The following is a 7,569-nucleotide window of genomic DNA, read 5'->3' as shown; positions in this document are numbered from 1 at the left end:
AGGAATGGGGAGAAAGTACTGAATGAAGAAATCAGTGTTTCACCTCTGGTTTCTTCACTGACTAGTGAGTGCTTACTTTTTAATCTCGTGAAGTAATTTTCTTTAAAAAAAAATCATTATATGTTCTCAACAGTTTATCAAAAAGTGGATCTAAAATAAATGAAATAGTCATGAACTTGACAGTCAGAAGAAAACCTTAGCATTAGGAAGAGCGTGGCTTTCTTAACGTCTACTAAAAACAATTCCAACGGTTTGTCCAATCCAAGGACAAATTATTCCCTCCCGTCCTGCGGCACACAGTTCCTCTGAAACTGTGAATTCTGCTCAGGAGCCTGCGGACTATGACTGAAATTTAACGATCCCATCTTCTTTAATAGCAGACAGTGTACTAATTGTTTAAGAGGAAACGTAGCAATCGTGGGTTCCAGTGGGTGGAAAGGTGCAGAATGCTCTGCCCAGCTGGGGAAGTCCACGTTCATAAGAAAATAGAGCTAATGATTCCTGGCGCACTCGTCTACCTCACCCTGAAGTGCACGGGGCTTGGCGCAATGAAGAGCAGAGGTGGTCCTCGAGCAGGCCTCGCTTCTACCTGAGGTGTCATCGTGGGCCAGCTACGTCACCAGGGGCAGGTGTCCAGTTTTCCAGGTGGAGTGTGAAATAAAGCCCTCCTGACTTTAGCACTAGAAGTCACCATCCTTCCACCCTAAAGCAGCTTCCTAGCAGCCTTGCCCAGCCCCATCCCACTCAGAGTCCCAGGAGAGGTCAGAGCCCAAGTGGAGACCTACTAAGAGCAAGCACGCCAAAGCCACAGGTTCCTGCAAGTGAGATGCAAAACCAGCATCACCACACACAGACAGAGAATGGCAACTGCAAGAGAAACACCAAAAGAAACAAGAAGGACTGGGGGGAGGGGGGGAATGACAATTTAGCTAACAGAAGGCAACATTCAAAGCACCCAAATAAATACACCAGGGGGGATTTGGGATAAAGTCTACATCCCGAAAATTAGAACACAATGCGGGAAGAAGGAAGTAACTGGAGAAATAAAGGGAGTGCTCACAGATTTAAAAAAGGAACTCCAAAAAGGATTTTTTTTGTTGTTGTTGTTTTTAATTGAAAGGACTAGAAAATGAGCCCAGGAACTCTCTTCGCTCTCGGAATGCAGAGAGAGAAGAGCAAAATAATTTAAAATGATGTGAGAGATCTGAGACAGTCTAGAAGGCTTAACAGACAGAGTTGGATATGAAAAAAAATTCTTAAAGGAATACTCGAAATCATTTCAAAGCTGACAAATAAAATTCTTCAGATTTAAGTGGTTTATTGAGTATCCCAAACAATAAGTAAAAAAGAACCTCGCCAGACACAGCTTTGATACATTCAAGTACTAATAACTGCAGAAAAGAAACTCCAAAGACTTCAATCCCAGTCAGCTATCAATGAAGCGTGAGGGTAAAATAATGATATTTTTCAGACATGAAGATCTCAGAAAGTTGCTTGCTGTACATTCTTTTCTCTAATGCAAGAAAAGCAACATGGGTTGGAAACTCTGAGATCAGGTGGAAGAAATGTATGATAAGCCTGAATGTCTTTTAAGGCTGTCATTTATAGGCGAAACAAACTAAAATAAGGCAATATTAGAGCTTAAAAACAAAGGGAGACATTCTGTGGAATCTTGATTCTGGAAACCTTGACTAATCCAGGGGTCACAGTGTGAAGAGAATTTACTCTTCATACAACTTGGCCAGTCTGTGGACGGATTGTGGCGGCTCGGCTAAGTGAAACATAAAAAATAAATATTTATCTAAAAAAAAAAAGTTATCTGGAAGGTGAGGATGGAGGTGGAGAAGAGGGGAGGAATACAAATAAGTTTATCTTTTAAAATGGGAGATCAAGAGAGATGATCAAGAGTTGATGAAATGAGCCGGGTAGGGTGGCACATGCCTAGGATCCCAGTTGTTCGAGAGGCTGAGGCAGGAGAATCGAGAGTTCAAAGCCAGCCTCAGCAACTTAGTGAGGCCCTAAGCAGCTCAGTGAGACCCTGTCTCTAAGTAAAAGTGTCAAAAAGGGTTGGGATGTGGCTCAGTGGTAAAGCAACCCTGGGTTCAATCTCAGGTCCAAAAAAAAAGTTGTCGAAATGAGAAATGGACGCTGAGTATAATGTTTGAAATTACTGTATCACACAAGAAGAACAAACATAGCAAGAGAAACCTTGGACACTGGTTCAGGCTCCTGGGAGGAGAAAGAGGTAGCACCATTGAGCTAACTCCTCTGCTTCCATCTTGAAGAATCTGTAAATATGATCTATGGTGAATGAGCTAAAAAAAAAGTATCAGCATGTTTTTCCATGGAGGGTCTGTGGAGGTAAGACAAGAAGAATAGGGAATGCAAACAATCTCCCAGAGCAGGAGCCGTGTCTGTCTCACCTGTTGAGCCTTGTGTCCCTAGGACCTAGAATGGCCCCATGTCCAGCACGTCTGCTTAGTAAAAGGCGAGAAGCAGTCGGCTCTGGAGATGGTACCAGAATTGGGAAGAGGAAGGGCAGAGGCTGTTACCCTCCAGCCTGAGTGATTTCCAGACCCAGGTAGTGTTTTGACAACAACCACAACAACAATGGAGCATGCTGGGAAGGAGCTGCTGACCTTGGGGAGAGGGGGTGAGAGAGGAGGCTTGGGGGAGGAAGCTTCCAGCGAGGAGACAAGTCTTATGGACGAGGGAACGGCGGGAAGACTCGAGGGAGGAAGAAGGCCGGGGGCTGGGGCAGAGACGGGTGTGGGCAGAGGCCCTGGAGAGCTGGGGTGGAGGCCGGCCAGTCCCTGAGGATGCTGCTGCTCTGCCTGAGGAGGCTCTGTGCCTGGGCCTGGGCCGGAAGCAGTCACCTCCCTCCCTTCCTAGAGGCGGGAACTGGACCTTTGGATTTGATTGTTGGTGGCTCACAGCCTCCTGGACAGCAGAGAGGAGCGGTCCCCACCTTGGGCACACAGCATGTGATGCTGAGGACCCGGAATGGGACATCCCGGGAGTCTGGGGAAACCGCTGGGTTTTTCTGTCCCCAGGTACTGGTGCTGGTCAAGGAGTGGTGACAGTGTTTTAGCAGGGGGGCAGAGGATCATCACCAGGACGATTTGGGCACTGATGGGTGGCAGAGTATGTTCTGTTTAAGAGGCTGGAGGAGACTTTCCTGGCTCCCAGGAGCACAGGCCCGGGCCAGCTGCCAACCATCACTGTACAGATCCGGGCTCTCCTCTTGAAGAAGCGCCCGTTCTCCAAAGACAGAAATAGATGTGGATGGAACACGGATCCAAATTCTCACAGAGCACAAATGCTGCCCAGGGATTCGGCTCTGAGCTTTGGGAAGCTGAATTAACTCTTCTAACCCACCAGGGTCCTTGTTAGTACATCGGATCCGTCATTTACTCAATGACAGCAGTTCTGGCTTTCTAAGGCACTTTGCTGACTCCCCCGTGCTGGGGCCCACGAGGGGAATCCGGCTCGACTCATCTTTAACACTTGTCGTAATTATTTTTTTTTTCTTTCAACGATACTATTTGCCCCCTGAGAAATGCAGAATGATCACATAAGAAATGCAGAAATCTAAGTGTGTGAATTTTTTTCTTTTCTTTTTCTTTTTTTTTTAAAGAAAATGTAGTCAGCAGCCCTGGGGGAATTTCTAGAGTGAAAGCCTCTCCAGTCAATTATATTTTCTCATTTCTGTTTCCAATAATTGAATATTTTATTTCTATATTTATGTAAGTTCTTTCAAAACGAAAAGGTGGAGCTGCCTCCACACACACACCAGCGGAGGAGGGTATCATTAATTAAAGTTGTTTAAAGTCTAAGATGAAAACAGTGTGGATGCATATAAATGTGCTTCAATGAGCCCTCGGACTGCTCGGTGAGGTGACACACAGGGACGCTGCTGGCACTTCTTGGGGGGTGGCAGTCCTATGTACTTCACCATCTCCGAAGGACCTAGGTCTGCAGCCACAGTTCAGTTGGAGGAAAAGCCATGACGTTCCAGGTGTTTGGTGCCCACGACTCGGCTGTGCCCAGGACCCCGGATCACTGACCTGCACGTGTCCACTTGAATCAGAAAGCTCAGAACTGCTCCATCTCTGCGTCACTTTGGTGGGACCCTTCTTGACCCTTCCCTCCAATCACCTCCCTGGATTCTGTCACCCCTGCCCTCATGGGGGTGGGATGGCAGCAGTGGTGGTTTCTCTCTAATAGGTAAGGAGCGATCACGGGGCTCAGAAAGGTCGAGGACCCTTGTGCTGGGTCAGGAGGCTGCTGGGTATCACTGCCAGAGCCATATAGAGGGCAGGAGTCTCCTGATTCCAGGGGGTACTTACTGCTGACCTCTTGCCCCTGGGGCCTGCATTGCCTGACCTCTGAGCCTCCCCCACTCCTTGAGCCAGGGATGCACAGAATCTCTGAGCTAGCGGATAAACAACAATTGGGAAGTGGCTCTGGAGGCTGAGGCAGGAGGATCTCGAGTTCACAGCCAGCCTCAACCATGGCGAGGTGCTAAGCCACTCAGTGAGAACCTGGCTCTAAATAAAATCCAAACTAGGGCTGGGGGTGTGGCTTCTGAAGGAAGACCCCAGTGACCCACTTACGGAGGGCCACCTTCAGAATGTTTTCTCCAAAGCCCGCCTGTTCCAACCCAGGCCACCAGAGAAGAATGGTGGTGGTTATTTGGCTCAGAGGAAGCTTTGAGCCCAGAGAACTGAGGCCCGACCCATGAGCCTAAGTCAATCCCATAATCTTGGATTTATCTGAGGGGACACCAGAAGGTCAAATGGGACTCCAGTGTTGAAATTGCAGAGAGTCTCTTCCCAGTTTGAAATGAAGGGCTTTCAGACAGCTACAACCCTCTAAAAGGCGCGGCCCTGCGGAGCAGTGGCTGACCAGACTCCCTGACGGCTCTCCCAGTGCTGGGAAAGAGGAGTGTGGCCAGAACCATGACCTCTAAGGGCCCAGCGCGCAGCAGACAGTTGATTTGTTGATTCTCCCTGGGAGGGAGTCGGGGTCAGAGGTCAGGCCCACGGTCAGGGCCTCCCGTCCATCTGTCGCCTCCGCCACTCAGCACCGACTGTCCACCACGTCTGGCCAGGCGTGTGTGGTCTTAGCACTGGGCACCTGAGCTCACAGGCCCAGCTGTCTGTCAGAGTCACCCTGGTGTCATGCACCTGGTCACCACGGACAAACTCAGCAGCAACCGAGTCACTGGACCCCAGGGTCTTTTGTGATGAGATCCTGACGCAAGAGTCCCTCAAGATTTCCCCCTGGAACCAGGAAAATGAGGCAGGGGTACGGTTGTATCGTTTGAATGGGTGCACACGTGCTGTTACCCTGGATTGATGCTTCCCTGCAGAAATAATCAGCTGATCAAAAAGTCTAAATCATATATTTGACACATTTTTCCAGGCAAAAGAAAAAAAATAACTTAGCTACTTAAGCAAAATCATCAGCCTAGTAGTTTTCCCGGCAATTGCATTCTCTCTCTCTCTCTTTCTCTGTGTGCATGCGTGTGTGTGCATGCGTGTGTGTGTGCATGCGTGTGTGTGTGCATGCGTGTGTGTGTGTGTGTGTGTGTATAAAACAGTCCCCATTAGGAACAAGTAATGGCCCGGCCATTCCAATTGGCAATTTACTCTCTGGGAAATCACCCAGGCCTGTGCCACATGTGAGATCTTTTCCAGGTTGCTCAGAGCCATTTAGAAAATGACTATGGTGATTCACACACGGCTCCACCAGCCGGAGGAATTAACCCTCTTCCAGTACGTCTCATTTACCCGTTCTTCAAGTAATGGGTGTGTTAGAGTTGATGCGGGTCCAGGGTCCACATAACAAAACTTTGGCTACTTTTTTAACTGAGTGCTTAGTATACCCCAGGCACCCCAGAGGCGCTGTGTGTGATCTCACAGAATCCTCACAGACGCCCCGATGAGAGCTGCGTCATTACCCCTATTTTAACTGAAGGGTATAAATGGAGACTCAGAGAGAGAAGTGACTTGCCCTCCGTCACAGGGTTTCCTGGCCTGGCCCTCGGAAGTGCTGGATGGCTGATAGTATTTTATACCAGAAGGTCCAGCTGGATTTCAGTCCTGGTCTGAACCTGCGCACTCGGCCTCTCCGGAGTTCTGCTGAGCACAGCTTGTACATTCACGGAAAGGAGGTGTCTGGTGGCCCGGGGACGCAGTGGGACACTTTCCATGGTCCTCTACAAACTTGGGTACCACAGGGACAGTCTCTAGAAGTTCACCAGTACTTTTGGGATTACTGGAACCTGTGCCCACGTTCTCTGCTGTGTGGCGAGACTGCATGCCAGCTCCTAGTCTGCCCCACAGACTTCTGCCAGGCCAGGCGCTCCCCTCCCCCAGCCTGTCCTGTGGTCAGAAGTGAAAGTCACCGCTCTGGAAGGGGTTGGGGCGCAGGCTCGGGGCTGGGTTAGGTGCTGATAACTGCACACATCTTATCACAATGCCCCTTAGTGCGTGTCCCAGAAATAAAAGCCCCTGGGTACCCAGGGGACAGTCTGAAATATGGATGTCCACCCAGGAAGGTTCAAGATCAAGGTTCCCTGGAGCTCTGCTAGGAGGGGGTGGCCTAAGGCACGGGGTGCCGGGTGGGGCCACCAGATCATTTTCCTGCCGTGGCTGCCTGCTCACTCACAGGCCACCTCACGGGCAAGCTCACCAGAGTCCTGGACAATCTCTGCTGAGATGACCGAGGACGCTTGCCAGTCAAGAAGGTGGACGGCTTAGTCTTTCGAGCTGAAACAGAGATTGCCAAGCTCCTCCTACAGTACGAAAATATGACTGCAGGCCAGACAAGAGTGAAGATGGGATCAGAGACTCATAAAATTAATGGCCAGCAATGCCACAGCAATATATTCAGCCCTGCATTTCTCTAGCCCCAGATCATAAATATGCCATTAAAGAAACAGAGATAAAAGGTCAGACCTGAGAACAGGGCTGTCTGCTCATCCCACCAAACTCAGACCTGGGGACACATTCAACTATTTTTTTTTTCTTTTTATCAAACCAAGGAGGGGTTGGTACGAGGGCTCCAGGGTGCTTTCTCAGCCCCAGAGCTACTCAGATGAGTACGATTTTCAGGGTAGAATTATTGATAGGATGTAAGTGCTGTTTTCCAGGAAGAAAGGGCCATTTAAAATAGATTTCTCAAGAATTCAGAGACGGCTTTGCAGCACCCTCTGTGTCATATTTATGAGTCAAATAGTGGAAGAAAGCGAAGCACTGCCCTTGAAGTGGATTCACACATGCCCTCCAGGGAACCAACAAACAAATAAGAGAAAGAATGGATGAATGGGTTCAAATTCCACCACCGCGGCTATTATCACCGTCATTGACACCCGGATGTTTATTGAGCACCTACTACAGGCCAGGTGCTGTCCTAAGGCAGGCACATACTGTACACTTGCTCTTTGAAGCTGTGTGCCTGGCCTTTCTATGGATCAGGGTAGACCACTCCAGCCTCACGGACAGCAACCAAGGAGCCAGCGCCTGCCTTGGGGGAGCACCACCTGCTAGAAGCGAGGACCCT

Source organism: Urocitellus parryii (assembly GCF_045843805.1).
Source record: "Urocitellus parryii isolate mUroPar1 chromosome 12 unlocalized genomic scaffold, mUroPar1.hap1 SUPER_12_unloc_2, whole genome shotgun sequence".
Lineage (NCBI taxonomy): Eukaryota > Metazoa > Chordata > Mammalia > Rodentia > Sciuridae > Urocitellus > Urocitellus parryii.
The sequence above is the reverse complement of the archived record's forward strand: the minus strand, read 5'-3'. Positions refer to the sequence as shown.